The following is a 22,568-nucleotide window of genomic DNA, read 5'->3' as shown; positions in this document are numbered from 1 at the left end:
CTCTGTAAGTCAAAAATAAACGAAAAGCTTTTTGTTTTTATTTTACCTAAATACCTACTGTCGTATAAATTACGAATAGGTACCGGTAACGTATACCGGTCACGGGTTATAAGATATTTTATTACACGGTATCTATTGTATATGATAAGTGGTATTTTAGATATAAATAATGATTTTGATAAGATTTTTTGTTCGATTACTCTGTGTTTATCGTTACTTTTGCTTTCGGCTCAAGTATTTTACTTTTGAGATCAGACTTGATGCGTATTAATAGAAATTATTTATCGCGTCTACATTTTTAGATTAAAACGTATGTACCACTGTACTGTATCTGTTCAAGCGAATTTAAATAAATAAATACATTTTTCACAGGCATTAAAAAAACGTGTTGCGGACACGAGTTTCTATGAATATTTTAGATCGTGTCCTTCAATTCTTTCCGTTTCTACATGACACCCCTAACACTCACTCGCTCAGTCCCTCTATTAATTGGCCGGTCATTTTATTAATGCGTTGCGATTAATAATAAAAATTTAGAAATTCGAAAATTATAAAAGGTGCTGAACAAATGTTGAAATATTTAGTAGATTTGAATAAATAGATGAAAAATAATATTAAAGTCGAGAGCAAAAAATAGATTTCAATAAAGATCCCTACTATCGAAATTATCGCGTCGATTCAACTTAAAATCTACGCGACTGCAGTGAAATTTAGTCAAAATTTAAATAAAAATTGTAATTTTTTAATATTTTAAAGAGCAATTCTGATAAAATATTTTAATTTTGAATATTTCCTTACGCAACAAGTTAATTTCTTGAGATCATGTAGAATCAATTAAACACACTTTCAAAGTAGCTAAGTTTTTGTATTTATACAAAATATTCGTAAAACGCAAGATAAATTAACTACAAATTAAGTCAGAGTAATGCATTTTTCATCGAAATAACACAATATGTTTTGCTGCATGTATTTTTTATTTAATAAATAAGTTTTACAACAAAAAGAGGAATGTCTAACGCTTTAATCGATCAGAATCGCACCGTGAAATAATTTCAATGATTTCTCGAGAAAATGAGGTTATGAATACAATAAAGCAATCGGATGTCTTTAACTAACTCAATTTCCAAAGTGTTAACAAATATTGAATACTAATAGGTTTTGTTCAGAGATAAATTTAACATTTTGTTTTTAAATCGGCAAATCTTTAAGTTTCGTAACCGCCTATTTTTTTTTGTCTCTTAAAAAAATAAACCTCCTCTATGAATCATGAAACCTTGCCGTTGGTGAGGGGGCTTGAGTGCTCAGGGATACAGAGTAGCTGGACCGAAGGTGCAACCATATCGGAGAGGTATCTGTTGAGAGCCAGACTAAGGAATGATTCCTGAAAGAGGGCAGCAGCTCTTTCAGTAGTTGTTAGGGGCGGGAGTCACAATGACTTAAACGGCCGTATCAACATCACTCAGTCCTCTGAGTACTGCGCAGCTGAAAGCAATGGAAAACTACAGCTGCTTTTTTTCCAAGAAAATGTGGCTCTCTGCATTTTCACATAGCAATAATGGAGGCGCCTTCCTCGGTAAAATATTCCGGAGGTAAAATAGTCCCCCGTTCGGATCTCCGGGTGGGGACTACTAAGGAAGGGGGTCACCAGAAAATTAAAAAATAACATTCTACGAGTCGGAGCGTGGAATGTTAGAAGCTTGAAAAAGGTTGGTAGGCTAGAAAAGTTAAAAAGGGAAATGGGTAGGACAAATGTGGATATAGTAGGAATTAGTGAGGTTCGGTGGGAAGAGGAAGGCGACTTTTGGTCAGGTGATTTTAGAGTAATTAACTCAGCGTCAAATAATGGGCAGGCAGGAGTAGGTTTTGTGATGAACAAGAAGATAGGGAGGAGAGTGGAGTATTTCAAGACGCATAGCGATAGAATCATTGTAATAAGGATAAAATCAAAACCTAAACCGACAACGATTGTTAACGTCTATATGCCTACAAGCGCCCATGATGATGATGAGGTAGAGTGTGTATACGAAGAGATTGATGAAGCAATTAAACACGTAAAACGAGATGAAAATTTAATAATAGTTGGAGATTGGAATGCAAGCATTGGAAAAGGCAAGGAAGGAAATATAGTGGGTGAATACGGGCTGGGCAGAAGGAATGAAAGAGGGGACCGACTTCTAGAGTTTTGCACGAAGTATAATTTAGTAATTGCCAACATCCGATTTAAAAATCATAATAGAAGAATATACACTTGGAAAAAGCCAGGCGATACTGCAAGGTATCAGATAGATTATATCATGATTAAGCAAAGATTTAGAAATCAACTCGTTGACTGCAAAACTTACCCTGGAGCAGACATTGATAGCGACCATAATTTGGTGATAAAAATAACTTTTTTTGATATATTTAAAAATGTATTTTTTAAATGTAATTAATAATTTTTTCACAAAAAAAACAAAAGGATTGATTTCAAACAGACATTCGATTTGGTTTGATTTAATTCTTATTTTCAATTAGAATCGCATTATCTAAGTGAATTTCAACGGAATTTTCTCGGAATAATATTCCGAGAAAAAGAAATTACGATTGTAAAAAAGTAATCGGGTTTATTTAACTATGTTACTTTCCAACCTGTTAACTACCATCTGTGATCGGAATTAATTAACTTTTAATTATTTTACAGTCTAGGAACTCTTTATAACCGTATTTAAAAATATATACAGTTTCATATCATTAGTAAATATCCTCGATGAATCGGGAGCTAAATTAGACGGTTCTGAAACTTCTTTAAGATTTATTTCAAAAATAAAACGTTAAATTTTTCAACGAACAAAACCTATTTATATTTCATTTATTCTGTAGTAAAAAGATTACGTACATATGACAATCTGCCATCGTTTAAAACACACACACACACACAAGATTTTATTAACCTCCCCTAAGAGACTATTGAGTGCGATATTAAACTCGAAAATCGTCTTTTTTCCTTTCCTTATTTATACAAAATAAACAAACTAAGTATCACTGCATTTAATAAATCATTGTCTACTCAAATATTCCATTTTAACTAATACGATTGTTAAATTTTTAAATAAAATTTAATTACATGTCGCTTAAATAACTTTCAATATAATTTGTGGATTAAATTGTTTCATTCATTGACAGCCAAAAATTAGTTAAAAACGACGAAATGTATTTTAAAAGTACTAAATAAAATAAAATTAGGTTTTTCATGTATAATAAAGTGAATTAATAAATAAATCTACGGGTGTATATACGCGCTTACACATTCATTCGATTTGGGTATTGTAGACGGTCCGAACCGTGAAATATGGAGGTCGGCTAGATGTTATAACTTTGAAATTTAGAAATAATACTTATCATTCATTACCTCCTTGCATACCGTTCGTGGTTTCTATAATCTGCATCATAAAAGATGCGGTTCTGTTATTTTTCTTTTTGAGAAGATGACTATTATAAATTTCCTAGATCCTAACCGACTATCGAATCTGGAACTTTTAGTCTAGCAGGTAAAATGACCTCTCTAACAGCATGGAGGTCATGTTACATCTAAAAAAGATTAATACTATTTTTTATTTTAATTCCTAATTTGATATTTAAAAAATATAGTAACACTTAATAACAAAATTGTATGTGCGCGCGCGTAGGGTCCGTATTTACATGTACTATATATTGAGCTTGATTACGTATATTAACCGATTATTATATGTATTTAAATAATATACTGGATACGCTGATTACAAATAATCGTATAAACGAAATTTGATAGTTTTAAAAACGCCACTACAGATCGCAAAGAAAGGAATATTATTTACTTAATATTAAAAATAACGGTAAATAAATATTATTTACTGTAAGATTTGACAACATTAATTATATTAACGTTGTCAAATTATATTAGATTAATGAGTTATCAGAAAGAAAATATTACTGTCAGTTTTGTTAATTTCACTACATAGCTTTATACATTGGAAGCAGCTAATAATATAAAGCGGTATAATTTTTCATCGATGTAACACATATTTTGACACTGTTGCCAAGTTGTTTTGACGATTGTGGCGCGAACGCGGGAATACACTTCAGAAGTTACGTTATCCATTCTCTATAAAATCACAACTACACAAAGTTACGACAATTTTAATTTTTTCCCACTATATCGTTGTTTCAGAACGATATCACGTTGTCACGTGATAATAAAACGTTGTCACGTTTTTATTTTATACTGTTAGATATTTTTTTTTTACTATTATTTCCTTATTAATCTGCATTAATTAGTTTTAATGTTCGAGTTAATAGTTTTTATATTAAAATACTTTTAAACTATTATCGATATAATATATTTAAAAATATATTTTTTAAATGTATAATTAATAATTTTTTCACAAAAAAAACAAAAGGATTTGTAACTGACAGTTCGATTTGGTTCGCTTTAATTAAAAAAAAATCTTAACTAGAATTCTACACAGAAGAATTGAGAGGAGAGTGGAAAGAAGTGTTAGGAGAAAACCGATTTGGTTTCAAGAAAAGTATAGGGACAAGGGAAGCGATTTTAGGGCTCAGATTAATAGTAGAAGGAAGATTTTAAAAAAACAAATCGACATACTTGGCATTCGATAACGTAGACTGGAATAAAATGTTCAGCATTTTAAAAAAAATAGGGTTCAAATACAGAGATAGAAGAATAATTGCTAACATGTACAGGAACCAAACAGCAACAATAACAATTGAAGAACATAAGAAAGAAGCCCTAATAAGAAAGGGAGTCCGACAAGGATGTTCCCTATCGCCGTTACTTTTTAATCTTTACATGGAACTAGCAGTTAATGATGTTAAAGAACAATTTAGATTCGGAGTAACAGTACAAGGTGAAAAGATAAAGATGCTACGATACAGGGAAAAATCGGAAAAGTAATACAATCAAAATAGGGAAGAAGGGGAAAACGGGAAAGGGGAAATAGGAAGAGGGAGAGAGATAATGGAAAGAAAAACAGGGAAAAGGAAAATGGAACGTGGTATAATTAAAATTGGGAAGGGAAAAGTTAAAGTGAGAAAGGATATATATATATGTATACATATATATATATATATATATATATATATATATATATATATACTGAAATCTAGCGTAGTGAAGAAATTGCCGCGTCTGCTAGTTAAAATTAATAAATTATTTAAAATAGATAAAGAATATTTGTTTTAATAATGCGTGAGATGAAGAAAAAAAACTGTTCTTTGCTGGCGTTCGTTGTTTTGTAAACATTCCTCACTCCACCGACTACAGACAGAGTCTAGTTGACACAGTCTAGACCTTGACAGAGTCTAGTGCTTTTATAAATCTCTTACGAAATAGCAGGATTGAATGTTATCTTATAAAACAATTAAATAAAGTCAAACATTTTTGGATTAAATTGTTTTATTCATTGAGAGCCAAGTATTAATTAAAACGACGAAATATATTTTTAAATATCTAAATAAAATAAAATTAGGATTTACATGTATAATAAAGTGAATTAATAAATATATCTACGGGTGTATGTACGCGCTACAAACTTAATATTTTTTTTTTTTAATTCCTGATTTGATATTTAAAAAATATAGTAACACTTAATAACAAAATTGTATGTGCGCGCGCGTGCGGGTCCGTATTTACATGTACTATATCTTGAGCTTGATTTCGTATATAAAATAATTATTATATGTAATTAAATAATAAGTAAAAATCTCGTTATAACCCCTTTGTGTACGGTTGGCTGTTGTAGTAATACAATGTATGTCCATTTACAGTTTAAGGGAAAATTTATTCTCTTTAATAATTTATCTAATTATAAATCGGTCAAGATCGATAGTAAATTTGAAAAACAATTAAACATTAGACGACGTGAAAGAAACAGTTTGCGAACCGAATTTTAGATGTAATAATTTTTCAAAATTATAAATTTTGTCGTTTAAAATAGTCTATCGATGACGTCATTCCGGAGTGGGGAGACGATGAGAAGCATTATGTGTTGTGTAACTAAAGAAATTCATCGAGATGTTTTGTCTTGTAGTTAGTTTTTGGCGGGAATTATCGGTAGAGAGATGACTGAATACGCAGTACAATTAGTGCCTAGAGTGACCGCTGTTACCTAAGCTAATCTACGTCATCCAATTTACACCTTTTTACTGAGATATTTCTTATTACTGATTAAGGTGAGTTGTATTTATTTTTTTTAATATTATTACAATTTTTGAAACAATAATTGGCAGTGGTTTTATTCTGTGTATATATTATTCAAATTATTTATTAGATTAAAAATGTTAGAAACCAATTCACTCTCGTCTATTTTTACAAAATAAATTAATAAATTTAATAATAATAAATAAATAAATTTGTTGCATTTATCTCTTAATAATTTATAGTTCTAAATAGCGATTAAACAATATCGAAAAACTAAACACAAGTTATATGTTAGGTTATTTGGCCATTAGTTAACAACGGAGTAAAATACATTCTATATCGTATTTAACTAAACTGATATAAGGAATGGGTATTTCGTGAGTGTTATATTAGATATATTAAGTTTGAGCACGCATATATTTTTGCTTTAATAAATTTGTAAAAATATCTATAGAAATTTATCGGCGTAGTTTTTATTTAACATATATATTTAATAATATAAGTAAGAAAGGAAAAAAACATCGGTCGTGGGTTTGTAGAAGGCAACCAATATTTTATAATATGAATTCGACACCCGGTAAGGACTCGGTATAATCATATATCTTAATAATTGAGCCTACATAATATTTTAAGCAGAAATTATTCGTAAACAGTACAACGACATATATACGACAAATAGTTCATTACAAATTTTTATATTTAACATTTCCCGTGGTTTAATTTATATTTTTTAAGATAAATTGAAAAAACATCACAAAATTGTTGAAAATGTTTAGTCGATCGTTCTTTTAGAGGAAAACTATTTTTAAAATAGATTAACGACCTTCCTTAGATCGATCGGTTGGTAAATTAACCGACTTATACCGATAATCCTGGGATCGAATCTCGGCATCGTTCGGCATTCCTTATCGGTTATACTTCATCTAATTCATTACGTACAATAATAAACGACGCGAAATAAAGAAATTACAAAAAACTATGTGAGAGTGATTGACGGGGGGGAGGGAGAGAGAGAGAGAGGGAGAAAACGGAGAGAGTGTGAAGGGGGAGAGAGAGAGAGAGAGAGAGGGAGAAAACGGAGAGAGTGTGAAGGGGGGGAGAGAGAGAGAGAATAAAAACATAAAAATATATTTTTACTATCTAGTAAAATTTGTTATAGCAAAGGTTTTCATATAACAGATTTTGAGTGAGAAAAAAAATTATATTTATATAGAAAAGTATATTTCAATATTTATATACAATTAAAATTAAAAATTGTGCGCGCGTGTGTGAGTATACAAATAAATAAATAATGTAATATATTATATTATTTATAAGAGAGAATAATATTTACTGAAACTGAAAATTACCTAAAAATTATTTAAGAATCGTTCGCTTCGGTTATGTACAGAGACTCAATAGGGAGCTTTTGTATTCTAACATTTAGTGACCGACAGACGCTGTTGCCATTTAACCTGACTTTTTCTTCTCCCTTGCCCTGTTACCCGCCAAATTTGGCATCATCCGCTGCATTGCGTTTGACTTATTTACTTACATAGAATAAATCGGTTCCAACTAACCGGTAAGAAGATAGAAAAAAAAAAAACAATTTTTAATTTTTACGGTAAAATTTTTTTATTTATTTTTTTTAATTTATTAACGAATCAATATATTATAATTTTACTTTTTATTTTATATTTTATTTATATATATATATATATATATTAAAAAAATTCCTAAAATATTTGAAATCGATGTTATATTCTCCATTTGACAATACAGTTTTGTTCTATTAATGAACTTATGATATTTTTCGTTTTAATTACTAGTGTTAAAAACTAAAAAAATCATACTTAATAACTATTTTGTTTATTTTAATTTTTTTTATGTTGTTATAATACAGTTAGTAAAATAATGACTGATTTTATACATCCGACCTCACATATTTTATTTATCCGTAAAATTTACATAAATTATTGCTTGTTTCAAGTACTTGAATTATTAGAGAGATTTTCTTGCAAAAAATTGGGAAAATAATTTTGATTCTAATTAAATATAATCTGAAATAAATGTTTATTAAAAACGTCGATTATTCGGACCTCCATATCTCAAACATTTTGCGACTTAAAAGCGATGACAAATCTAAGAGAAAAATAGTTTTTTAAATACCGAAAAAAATATCGTTTGTTGAACCAAGATTCAAATTTAAGCAAGTGTGTATTTATAACAAAGGTATTCGTTATGTAATGCGCTAGCATTTCACTTTATTACTTTTACCAGAACTTTCCATTGACGCTACTACTCTTTCCGTCGTGCGAGTTTCCTCAGCTTCATTCAGGAAATATTATTATTCCGTTTTATATTTTCGCTAGGTAAAGATTCACATTTTTCATCATCTTTTACTCATCTACTAGTTATTAAATCGTAACAAATAAAGCTAATTAACCAACCAGTTAAATTAAATAGTAATCGATTCCTCGACTGTTCCATTTTTTCTGAATTTACATCCTCGGGCAGTTCCTTCGAAAAAATAAAGATTATAGGAAAGTAATTTGGAAGTCGTAAAATTTTTATGCATTTTACTAAAAATGTATTAAAGTTTCAAAATTAATGATCGTCTCCACAATTTTATGGGGCCTTGTGCGTATAATTTTTTTGGCATCTTATAAAATTATGTTTTATACGCTTTTTATTATTCTTATTATTTTGAATTTAAATACAAATTGTACTTAAATTGTATTATTTTTTTACTGTTATACTTATTCGAGATATGATTAGGCGTAAATGTGCGGTAAGGTTGAAAATTGGGCAGTGCCCGTGTGAAGTTAGGTACGGTAATTAATTGTACTAACTGCATCTTAAGTGAAAAATAATATTGCTGTCTCTTTTTCCCCATACCGAGCGTGGGAACGCACGCGCAGGTTAGGAGTATTTCAGACCGTTTTTATTGAAGAGAAATGCGGTTGTGTAAGCCTCGACATTTGTTATCTTACTCGATCTCTTAGAAGAGGTCGGGTTAAATATAAACGGTTTGAATATTTAATATTTCCTTTTTTAAATATGAATGGAGCCGACCGGATTGAGATTCAGGCGACTTCGATTGTTATTTAGTATTTTTGTTTTAATTTACAGGCTCATTGCTCAAACTTAAAATTGTTTTTTTTTTTTTTTTTTTTTTTTTTTAATGACAGCGAGGTAGATAAATATATTTGTACGTAAAAAATTAACGGAATCCGCATCCAGAATCTTTCGGATCTAAGTCGGTTACGTGATACATTTAGTCTGATAAATTAAAATGAATTGTTTTTTTTTCGCCGACCAGAACGGTAGTAGTAAAAAAATATGTCCTGTTGCCGTTGTAACGCGTATTATGTGTTGACTGTTTGTTAAGCATATCAATTGACCTGACAGTTCTGATGCGGTAAATTTTCTATAAAAAATACTGTTCCCGTACATTTTTTGGGTCAATAAAATCAAAAGAATGGATCCGTGATGTACAGAAAATATTTTGTTAATTTTTAAGTCTGTCGCGTAATTAAAGAATTGAGGGCGCGCGCGCGCACACACACAATATTTTTATTTAACTCTTCCTCGTATATATTGTTAAAACAGTGAGGGTGACGTTTCACCTGAATTCCGTTCTTTTTGTACAATAAATAATTCTGTTTTCGATTTCCGGTTAGGCTTGGCATATCTTAAATTATTATCAAAATTCATAACGTGAAAAAAGAAAAAAACATAATACAAAAAAAAAATGCGTGAATAGTAAGGGACATTTGCCGGTCTCCGTGGCGCGAGAGGTAGCGTCTCGGCCTTTTATCCGGAGGTCCCGGGTTCGAATTCCGGTCAGCGTGGCATTTTCACGCGCTACAAAATTGCCGTTTCATCTCATCCTGTGATGCAATACATAACAGTTGGCCCTGAGGAAAAGAAAAAAATTGTAGATACCTTTGTATGTTGTCAATACGAGTGAAATAAATTAATAAAAAAAAGAACAGATTATAAATATTAGTTTAATTTAGTGTGACCTTAGATATAATCGAGTTAATTACAAGTTTTACATATTCATTTTTTTACCCTTTAATGTACTATTTCATTTTAAAAATAAGTTTGTAACATTTTATCGTATAAAAAACACGTCGATATAGTTGGTAGCATGTTGGCTTTCTAAATCTACCGGTCTAGGGTTTGATTCTGGGCAAAAATTTGCTTTTGTTTAATATGTCAATGTCATCTACCGTAGGTATTACAAGGTCGAATTGTAAATAAAACTGGAAAAAATTTATGTGTTATTATGTAATATTAGAATCTTTTTTTTTAATTCTAAAAAAAAAATTATAAATATTACGGGAGATTAATTATTATTTTAAATAAAATGTAGTAAATATAAAATAATCGACAAATCTTGATTTAATTTAATTATATCGAACGTCTATATAAGAAATAGAGATTATTAATATATTGCTGGACAGCAACACACACACATATACACCATATACTCAAGTTTACAGTTGTATTTGAATTGTATCGCGTGATCATTACTGTCCGACGGTAGCCAATCAGAACGAAGGAAGCCACCTGTGTTTTGTTCATTCCCCCCCCCCCCATACCCGTCTCACCATCGACGCATTGTCACAGTGATAGTTGTCAGTTGTCTTTACTTGTTACGTCATCCCAAAAAAATTAAATAAAAAAAGAATTACCTCTAATATTCGTCTTAGCTAAAGTCCTCTGTCGGCGTATAAACTAAACAATTTTATAAATTATCTTATTATTTTATCATTGATCATTGACTATTTTTTTTTTTTTGTTACTATAAGAAATTTATTTTATTACATTTATTTATCATTGCAAGATTTCGCACGCACACACGCGGCGCGCAAATGAAATCTGTTACTCCATAATTACAATTTTTGCTTTTAATACCAGCAGACCCGGCAATGCTTCGCTATTGCTATATATATATATATATATATATATATATATAGCAATCTCTCTCTCTCTCTCTCTCTCTCTCTATATATATATATATATAGAGAGAGAGAGAGAGAGAGAGTTTAAATGAACACAATTGAAAATTTCATAAAATATTAAAAATCTGAACTTCACAAATTTTACCTTTCACTTATTCTCCTTCCCCTTTTCCCTTTCCAACTTCTCCCTTTCGCTCTTCTCCCTCATCGCTCACCCAGTTTCCTTTTTAGCCTTTCCCATTTTCCCCTCTTCTCTTTCCACCTTTTCCCCGTTTTTCATTTTCCCCTTTTTCCGCGCGTAAATCGGTCCATTAGTTTTTTGGTCTTTAGCGGACATACATACGAACAAGCCATTTATATATATATATATATAGAATAAAAAAGTTTATTTGTATATTTGTTTGTTTGTTTCGTAAATATGTCGACACCGAACCCACCCGCTAGGTGGGGTCAAAACACAACATAACAAACAAAAAACATAAGAAACAATCAATTTTACCCCTTATATAACGCCTTAAAAATTTCAGTATGACTTATTTCACAGGGGAACTGAAATCCGAGCGAAATCTTCGCTAGCCGTAACTTTACAAACAAGCGTTTTCGGACATATGTTTGTAGATGAACTTTTTCCTTTATTTCAAGATCTAGAATCGGTTCCCAAATTATTTCCCTTTCCTCCTAAATCACCCTGTATTTACGATAAATAAAATAGAACTGATAGTTACCGTTTATTTAACGTTCCATTTCGGACAAACCTCAAATCAGGTGACTTTTTATTAATACAAAAGTGCACGTTAAAACAATCGCACGCGCGCGAATAGAAATTTGATATCGCATATCACTAAATATTTAAAATTAAATAAGTAAAACGAATGAAAAATGCAACAACGGGAAAATAACTTCTCCCCCTGTTACACTGAAAGTCGTGGGTTGAATTCCCGCCTAGTTATGGTAAATGTATAACAAAACAATCAAAACGTAATTATAGCTGAACCGACTTAAAAGTGAAAAATAAAATTAATTATTACTCTATTTCCGTAGCTGAGCGGTAGCGTCTCGGCCTTTCGTTCAGAGTACCGGGTTCTAATCCCGGCCAGATACAACAATAACAATTTCCGAAAAAACTTATAAGATGATCATTAGAGAGAATTTATCTTAAAAAAATATAAAAAAACGTAAAAAGTGATCCATTTTGTTAATAAATAAATAATTCAAAATGCATAAAAAAATAGTTTCTTAATACACGTTTTAATTTTAGTTCATTTTTACTTCCTTGTACGAAGTAAGAAAGTATTGTGATCGCGAAAAATTTCGATATTCAGATTTCAACTGAAATATCCATTTTTACCAGCCCTGAATCCAATTTGACTACTTTCGGCTTGACGTCTGTACGTACGTATGTATGTACTTAAGTATTTGGCATAAGTCAAAAAAGATTAGCCGTAGGACGTTAAAATTTTGTGTTTAGGACTGTTATAACATCTCGTTCTGCACCTCCCCTTTTGATTGCAATCCACTGTACCAAAAGTGTCCAAAAAAGACCAAAATCTAGTTTCTAACTGCAGTAATAAGCCCACATTGAAAGGATTTCAACGATATATCGTAAATGGTATTTATTTTCATTTGTTCCAGTTATAGCCAAATAAAATTTTAATTAATGAAATATTTGAAAGGGGAAAGCATATCCGTTCAAATCCCCTTTTTCATCTACATTTTTTTATTCTTTTTTTAATTTAAATATATTGATTTATTAATAATTATTAACCTTTTAATATAAAAAAAAATACGATGAATAATAATTCAATAACAAACAAAAAAAAAAGAAAAAATGTCTACAATTATTAATCAGATAAAATTTTACGTATTTACATTTAAAAAAAGTGTAAGTGTAATTTAATAGGCGTACAAAAAATCATGTGTTGTCAACATCAGATTCTATGTAATTAAAAATTAATAATATTTTTACATTAATCATAAATTAATTTTTTTTTTTAATCATTTAATGGTATTAAATTGTAAATTTATTACAATTTTTATACTCATTCATTAAAACAAGATTAATTTTATCTTGTGGTTTATGTTCAGCCCAAATAAAAAAATTGGTTATTAATGTTTAAAGAGCATTATTATTTAAAATTTCCTTTTAATTTCATGGAACAAGGATTATTTTTTTTTTCACTGTGAGTATAAGTGCGTGTTTGTGTGTATGTAATATATATATATGAAATAAGAGAAATACATTTATCTGACAAATATTCGCTCCAGTGAATTTTATACGTGTTTATTCTCTCAAAGAATCGGACTTATAAAACATATAACAGTATGAACGCATCAGGAACGAATGGTAACATAACACACGCGCACACACACACACACACACACACACACACACACACACACACACACACACACACACACACACACATATATATATATAAAACCAAACAAACTGTTTGGTTTACTTGTGTTTCCCGTCACGATCTTCAGTAGTTTTTAATGGGCGTTCATTATGAATGACTTACATCATGTTTTTATATGTGTGTGTGTATGTGTATATATATTATATATATATATATAACAAGTATTATTGAAATCTGATACCGACTGACTGAAATGTGCTGGGGCTCCATCGTGGTGAAACCACATATTTCCTCTTAATTGGAGAGTTTAAAAAAAAATATGATAATTTTCTCCATTTAAACGATTTGTTAGAATGAAAGAAATTTAAATCCAAAGTATATGCACATTAGAATATTTTACACGTGATTAAAAATCTGTTAAGAGAATTTGTAAACAAATTATTTTGAATACTGTGTACTTACAAGTATATAATTTGTGTAAACTTCTTTTTTAAATTACTGTATAAAAACTCATATTGGATAGCACACAAATCACACAATATTGATTAACTCACCACAAATCAGTTGTTTACTAGCTGATTCTCAAAGTCAAAGGTTATAAGATTCAAAGCCTAGTAAAAGTTAGCTACTTTTATATGAAATTGAGTACTAGACAGTATATGCCAGAATACTTGACGGTTGAAATTCAATTAACCACAGGTCTCGGGAATTGTCAGCCTAAGTCACCTCATTTACATGCCATTCATATCATTGGGTCATGGAGGGTTGCTTATTATTTATTATTATTTATTTAAGAAAATATTAAAAGCTTAGTACAAGATTTTTTTTTAAATGAGCAGTTACACTAAAATATTTTACAAATATTACAAATATAACTAAGATAAAATGTGGATGATAGTATAGAAAAAGTTATTTTATGTATTAATATTTAGTTGTAAGAAACATTTCATCTAGTATTACTAATTGTAATCAACATGTGGATAAATAAAGGTTATTTATATATAAAACACACACACACACAAATATATATATATAAAAACTAGGTAATTTGCTGCATTGAACTTTTGTCAAAACCCAATTGATTATGTACTTACCTTACATACAAGTTTGGTTTTAATTATTAGTTTTAATCACAAATTAATAGTAATACTACTCTTAAACATATTCCTGAATACCTGAATAATATTTCACAATATAATAAATATAATAATACCAATTTATAATGTTTCAAACGAAAGCAAGATTTAATAAAACGTACAGTAATGTTTTGACAGACCAACAAGCGTTTAGGAAGGTTAAATTCTTCAAACCGGCGTTCGTTAATTTCCGCGTACATTCGTTCAAGCCCGAAGCTGTCTACATACATCTGTTTTTACATCATGTGTTTAACTCTGGGTCGGTTACTCGAGATATATTTACCGACTGACTACCTTTTTATAAAATAACATTATAAAACGGATTTTTTTAAGATTTATGCATTACTATCACAGATAAAATTTCTTTCTTTTTTATTTTTATTTATTTAAATTACTTATTTTTTTATTTCATGAATTAATTTACTACGACGATTTATAGAGAAGCTTATGTATAGGAATATGGAAATGGAATTTAGTAGCGTATAAAAAATGCCATGCCTGACGGGAATTCGAACCCGGGATCTCCGGATAAAAAACCGAGATGCTACCACTCCACCACGGAAATCGACGGGTAAATATATATTTTTAAATTATATAAATAATTAAAATATTATTATTATTATTATTACTTCGTTTAATTAACTTAGAGAGGAACGTACTTCAGTATGATGTAAATGCACTTCAAGGTACCTTAAATAAAATTTCACGTAAACCCACATAATACATACACAAAAGATTTTATTAACCCTCCCCTTTGAGATTAATGAGTGCGATGTAACACTCGAAAACCGTCTTTATTCCGTTGGTTCACAAACGATAACTTAACTACCTATCATTGTATTTACTAAATTAGTGTCTACTCAAATATTCCTTATTTACAGATGTTTGTTACGTAAGTAAACTAGAAAATCCAAAAATAATACGATTTTAAATTATAATTTTCAATTAATATTAAATAATCAGATGTTTCACGAACATCTATTACATATACACGTATGTAATACCTATTAAATTAAATTTACACATTTTAAAAAGTATGTAGAATTTTATTTCGCTAATAATTTTTTCATTTTTTTTTTATTATCATTGAATTATTATGTATTGTAATTTTGTTTTAGAATTACTGGTTAATAATTATTAAATCAGTATATTTAAATTTTAAAAAAATAGTTAAAAAATAATAAAAGGAGATGAAGTCCGATTCAAACCGAGGTGTCTTCCCTTTAAAGATCAAAATATTTTATATTTTTACGTCACGCCGAAACTAGTCAAAATGGATTCAAGGATGGTCAAAATGTATATTTTCATTTAAATCTGGAAACCGAAACGTATCGCAATCACAATTAAAATAAGAAAAAATAATTTAATATTAGACAACGTAAAATGTAAAAAAAAAATTGATTGTGAATGAAACTAAATTGATGGTCTGTAAACTAAATTTTAGATGGAATAATTTTTCATTATATTTTTTTTTGTTTAAAAGTAGGGTAGTTGGAAGATGTTATCGGTGAAGATCGTTGCCGTACTCAGATGAAGCAGAGAAAAGTGAATATAGAGAAAAAATTGATGAAATCCGACAACACTGTTGTCGGGAAGTCATGGTATATTACGCAATGCTTCCAGGGAAGTGTTGCTAACCTAATCCATTCGTAACCATCCAATTTACATATTTTTATCGAGATATTTATTATAACTGATTAAGGTGAGTTTATATATATTTTTAATATAATTACAATTTTTGAAACGATAATTTGTATCCTTTGTTTGTATTATTCAAATAAAATATGACTAAATTAAACGATCTTTTTAACAGAAATTCTTTCGTAAAAAGGTTAGAATTATTGAAAAGACACGTACTGTAAATGAACAGCTAAGTTAAATAAAATTTCAGACACCGAAGATTTTATTAAGTGCGATATTACACCCACATAAACACGATAAAAAAACTACATGTCATTGTAATTACTAAATTAGTGTCTACTCAAATATTCCATTTTTTAAATATTTATTAGATTAAAAATGTTAGAAATCAGTTTACACTCGTTTATTTTTACAAAATAAATTATCGACTCCTAAATAGCTTACCGTTTATTACACGAAGATTAATTTTTACTTGAAAATATTCGGAACGAGCGTTAAAATATTTTAAATTCTATTCGTAACATTTAAAAAATATTTACCGATAATCTTTTAATTGAATTTTCCTTTTAAAGTGTATTATAAGGCATAAAAAAATCGGTTTAGTAGGTCGACTGGATCAAACAACCTGCTAACATGTCGAAGGTTCTGGTTTGATTCCAGGCACGAATTTAGCGATTCTTATCAGCCGTGATTCATCTAGTTAATTATGTGTTTAAGAAGGAATAAAAATCTGAGGTTAAAAAAAAAAAAATCTTGAGATTATCCAGGATAAACTAATTGTGTCTTCAAATAACTTACATAATGGTGTAAATTAAATGTAAATCCAACAATTAATATGTAGACTGAAATTTTTCGTTACGATTTTTTAAATGAATCTAAGAGAAAAAATAAATCACATTAGTAGTCGGGTTCTATAACAATCGTCTGATGTACTAAAGGTCCTGTGTTCGATTCTGAACTTGGGTTCGGTATTTTTATGCGATTACAATTTCATTTCATTCATTACATACAATAATAAACGACGCGAAATAAAAAAATTACAAAAAACTATGTTTCTTTGGCTGATCAAAGGAGCACTGAAATTAAAAAAAATGTAATTAACAATTTAACGATGTACTTGTATTTTCGAAATAAAATTCTATACGCGTAATTTTTTATTACTAAAAACGACGTAGCGCTTTTCTTTTTAGTTCATCCGCTTTTCTAGAACTACCCTGGCAAAAGAGTTTGAAAACCTTTTGAAGATTCTTGGAACGCCGTCTAGCTGCCTACCCGTGTGATTGGAATGCGATAAGCAAGTGTTGCATTTCTGGCTTAAGAAAAATCCCCAATAATCGGTTATTTTTATTAATCCTTAAGCTTAATGTCAGTAGCCATCCCCCAGTTTATGAAAAAGATACGAAAATCTTTGTACGGAATTGTGCGCTTCACAGTTCCAGCGGCGTTGTGTTTAGCTGTTGTGCGCATGCGCACATAGGAAACTGCCAGGAAGAGAAAGCACTGTCGCTTCCGCAGAGCCCACCCTGGCGTGCCGGCGGAAAATAGTTTTCTTTTACGCCACGTGTTTACGGAAACTTCCTTTTTCGTTCGCTTCTCTAATTCGATCATCTGCGGAAGGAATACGAAAGTGTTTATTTGTCTTTTCAGTAGCGATCAGAAGACTGCTGAAAGCAAGGACTCTTTGATCGCCAAATCAGAAGGGCTAAAGAGAAGGTAATTAGTAAAAACTAATAACGTATTTGTTTCTGCGTACATAGAAATTGAAATTAACCGCCGTTGGAGTATAGTGTTTTTAAGCGGACATTTTATCGCCTAATATTACTAAAAAAATATTATGTGTTGGCATTTTATTATTTATTCGATTAAACCGAATAGGCCTTTTAAGCGTAATATGCTTAGAAACGGTGGGCCGTATTCTTGAATCTAATAAAGTGTAGAATTAGATTATTATCCTGCTTTCTGCTATCGATTCATTCTTGTTTTCGGTTCTTTTATTTTACAGAAAACTTTAACCGCGGCCTTGAAAAGGCTAAGAAAATCAACCTCGTTAAATTTAGCTACGAACCGCTACCGTTCGTGTCTGTTTCTAACCAAACGACACGATTTCAGCGATGAAGAATTCCAGAAACCGGGTATCTCTCGATCGGATGGACCGATTTGGATGAAATCGGCACGATGATTTTTTGTACGTGACGGCGATTAATTTGTCACGATAGGTGTAGCAGGCAAGGAGATATGGACCTTAAGGGTCCTGTATCTCAAAATTTTATTCAAAGGGCAGAAATGTTTCCCAGCGAACATATTTTCCGGTATTATTCAATCCCCTATAAAGGGATAAAAATATCCTTTTTTTGGTTTCTCGCGCGGTTGGCGAAAGGACCTGTTGGTCTGCCTAAATTATATTTGAACTTTATTTCAACGAAATAGACTTTTCCGTTATCGGTCTAGAAATGTTAATCGCTGAAATGACTTAATTTTTCATATTTACTTATAATTCTAACGTTACATATTTGTTAAACTGTTTACGCCGTATCAAAACAGTACATACTGAGAATATTATTAAGCGACGTCAGGAACTGGGCGGAGCGAAAGCACGGGAACACAGGCTACGAATTTACCCGGCTCCTGTCTGGACATAGATGTTTTCGGGAGTCGTCGCTCCTCGATCGCCCCCTGGGGACGCCTTCCGGTCATACGGATTCGGATAGTAGAGTGCCTGTGTGATCATGCAGGGACTGTACATATCATATGGCTTACATCCGGGCCCGGCAGGATAGGGGGGCAGGATTTTTAGCGGGGGAGAACCCCGCACTGCCATCAGTGCTGGCCTGACGGCGGCTGGCAGAGATTTTTCCTCCCCCTACGGAAAGAGAGAAAAAATGAATATTATTAAAAATACTGGTATCAACATTTTATTTTTATTAAATTTCAACTCTACCCGTATTCTATTTTCCCATTTTTGACAGCTGTTTTTAAACGCTGTACAGAGAAGTGAATACAGTATAAAAAATTAATGAAACTTATAGTAAAATCCAATATAAGTTACGTAAATTAGCGAGCGATTTAATAAATAAACCTCGAAAATGAGAAAACTATTTCACAAGAACACAATATTTTTTTTACATTTGTTAAATATAAAAAGCATACAAATGCTGCATAATAAATATGTACAACTTTATCCCGGTTTCAAAATCGCCACAATAAACACTTAAATTACTTATATACGCTATTACTATCTCGTATCAGACATATATATATATATATATATATATATATATATAGGTTATCCACGTTAAAAATCTACATTTATTCCTACTGTGGAATTTTTAATCCCCATAATAATACTAGAAAGGCAACAACATTTTTAAGAAATTATATGCATAATAACTTTTAAAATACGAGTAATACATAATTTCTTATTTTTTACCGTATTTTACGATAATTTATTCAGTTAACGTAGTTTCTTAAAATTTTTGGAACTCTGCTTCAGATCGTGCTTAAAACATAATTAACGTTTCGTTATTTATTCCGTTATATTCAATAAACGGATGTAGAAATTTTAAACATTTTAAAAGATTTATTACGTTTTTCAACGGGATTTAAAAAACATTCGGTAGAATAAATCCATAATACATCCGTAGATCGATTAACTCATTCCAATCAGGAAAAGGACAGGTGGATATCGTTTTGATAATAACCGTAAATTAAAAGAAGTAGTCCATCTTTGAGTTAATGGAGTTTTTATTTCTGTAAACTACAGGTACGTAAAACTGATAGGCGACGGTTGTAAACGTATCAAACAAATATCACACCTTTATAAAACAATGCAAGCAAAACCGACATCAAAATCCGTTCAGCACGCAACACCCGGTCCGTTTACCGAAAACGATTTGGATGGATTTCAATTAAACAACAGATTTTTCTTTGAAATTACGAACGGTAACGTATTCCTTATAAAATTATAATCATTTCCGTCTTCATTTTCTCAATTTATCCACCATCCTGTCATATTACTAACGTTTTCATCGGTTTATTATCGTCTGCGAGTAAAGAGTAATTTTATTTGCAATTATTTCTAAATTCGGAAAAAAAAATTAGGTTTGAATTACGGACAAAATTAATATGATAGCTGCCGTAATTACAATGAAGTTAAAGTTAAAATAGAAAGTAATTGTAATGTTTACAAGCCGTAATTTTAACGATAAATATTGTCCGAGCTGGTTGTAAGTAATAGTTTAGATGAAAAATTAGATATTATTTGTAAATTACCCGTCAAGATTGCGATTATTATTTTAAGATAGGTAAATCGGATTCATATTTTAAGTTTTTTTGTTATTTTTGCGTAATAAAATAAATTTTATATCCGTTGAAATGTTATTTTTTGAAAAATGCTTAGTAAATTTTTGGAAGGCGTAATTTGTTTTTATCTATTTCAAGAAAAATTGCCCGTAATAACGAATAAATTTGAGCGGTGCAAAAAAGTAGATTTCTTTGCTTGCGAATTCCGAGTTTTTATAAAATGTTTATAGCGCCTTAGAAATTAAAGAAATCTGCATATCAAACGGAAATATTTATAAAACAATCGAACTTTATGTTTCAACCTTGCTCGGTTCTTTTAATCTTGGAGGTGGCAGTACATCGTATCTCGTTAAATTTATTATTTTTATTTATGTTTTTTTATTAAATTAACCGGAGGCAGGGGCAATTTTTTTTTTTTTTACCTTCCTTCACCCCTTTTGAAAAATCGAAGTCTGTTGTTATTTATTCGCGTGAAAATTACACACATCAGAGAACCAATAGATTTACCGCTGAAATAAAAATCTGAAAAATTATAAATACGGATTCTATTATTTATTATTAAAAAATGTTACGCGCTTTTTAAGTGTGTTAACATTTTCCGTTGAAAATACATTTTTTTAAAAATAATATAAACGTTCTTCTGGTAGCGAGTGATCTTTATTTAAATATTCTACATTACATTACACAATTAACGATTACTAAAATTACAAGCGATAACAAAATTCTAATAGATATTTCACTAGTAATATTTTTTTTTTCTTTTTAACAGGTGACAAATAATTTTATCTAATTCTAATGTTTTTAAACTTATATAAAATTCTGTGCGTCGAGACTAATCAAAACTTAGTTCATTATATAATTTTGGATGCCCGCGACTTTTATCGCATACTGTGGGTTATTTATTTATATAATTTTACCGTTATTAGGATCGATAAGATATATTCCTTAAAGTGTTTTAGTTATTTTTTACTTATAATTTACAACTTTTATTTTTACGTAAAAGGAAGTATTGTAATCGCGAATAATTTCGCTTTTCAGATTTCAACGGAAATATCCATTTTCACTTGTTTTTGCGTGACGTCTGTACATATGTATGTGCGTACGTAATTACCTCGCGTAGCTCAAAAACGATTAGCCGTAGAATGTTGGAATTTTGGATTTAAAACTGTTGTAAAACATCTAGTTGTGCACCTCCCCTTTTGATTACAATCGGATGAACCAAAAGCGTCCAAAAAAAAGCCAATATTTAAAAAAATTGGATTTTGGACTTTTTCTTAACTGCAGTAATAAGCTCTGATCGAGAGGTTTTCTACGATATATCGTAAGCGGTACTTGTTTTCATCGGTTCCAGAGTTATAGCCCCCAATAAAATTTTAATTAATGAAAGAAAGCGACCCCACGCACTCGTGGATAAGATTACCCTTTGCGGGCCCAGTTAAGGGTTACATTAAAAAGTTGATTATATATTTAATAATGTGTACATCACGCGAATTTATTTTATTTGTTTTTCCGATTTACATTTAAATTACAGGTTCGTTTATTAACTTCATGTAGTTTTTAACTCTAAAGTAATTAACCGTTTAAAACAATATCTTTTTCACGTGTAAAGAAGGATATATTTTAGGTAAGAGGGCCGTATTAAAACCACGTGTTTTCGCGTCCCTCAGTTTTCTGTTTTTATTAAATATTTATTAATTAAATATTTACTCGATTAGTATTAGGACATAGAGTATATTTCTGTGAACATTTTCAAGTGATTTGATCAATTTTAGGACGATTCTGTGATTTATTGTAGAATTTTACGGTTTTTAATTTTAATATTAATTTTTAATAGCCATTTAAATGTTTATAATAAATGACGTATAGCTACTTCGATGACGCCATCTTTCTCGTTAAGAGTGTGTGTGTGTGTGTGTGTGTGTGCTGCCAGGCCAGCTGCGCTTCCCTACTCTGTTGCTATTGGTGCAGAGGGGACACGTGATGCGCCATGCTGCTCTGCGCATCT

General features: G+C 30.3%; 1 protein-coding gene and 1 long non-coding RNA gene across 4 annotated transcripts in view; one reads left to right on the top strand and one right to left on the bottom strand.

Annotated features, from left to right (window-relative positions):
* The window catches only part of LOC142329676 (uncharacterized), a 317,008-nt gene that overhangs the window by 104,452 nt on the left and 189,988 nt on the right, over positions 1-22,568 (bottom strand). The gene's annotated exons all lie outside the window — the stretch shown is intronic.
* LOC142329677 (uncharacterized) overlaps positions 6,084-22,568 on the top strand; it is a 76,835-nt gene continuing 60,350 nt past the window's right edge. Inside the window, exons 1-2 of the long non-coding RNA XR_012757562.1 lie at positions 6,084-6,207; positions 16,107-16,325. This is a non-coding gene — a long non-coding RNA (uncharacterized LOC142329677). The remainder of the gene's footprint in view (positions 6,208-16,106; positions 16,326-22,568) is intronic.

The sequence above is a fragment of the Lycorma delicatula genome, chromosome 9 (assembly GCF_047948215.1).
Source record: "Lycorma delicatula isolate Av1 chromosome 9, ASM4794821v1, whole genome shotgun sequence".
In the NCBI taxonomy this organism is placed as follows: domain Eukaryota; kingdom Metazoa; phylum Arthropoda; class Insecta; order Hemiptera; family Fulgoridae; genus Lycorma; species Lycorma delicatula.
This window is presented reverse-complemented; position numbering and strand designations above follow the sequence as displayed.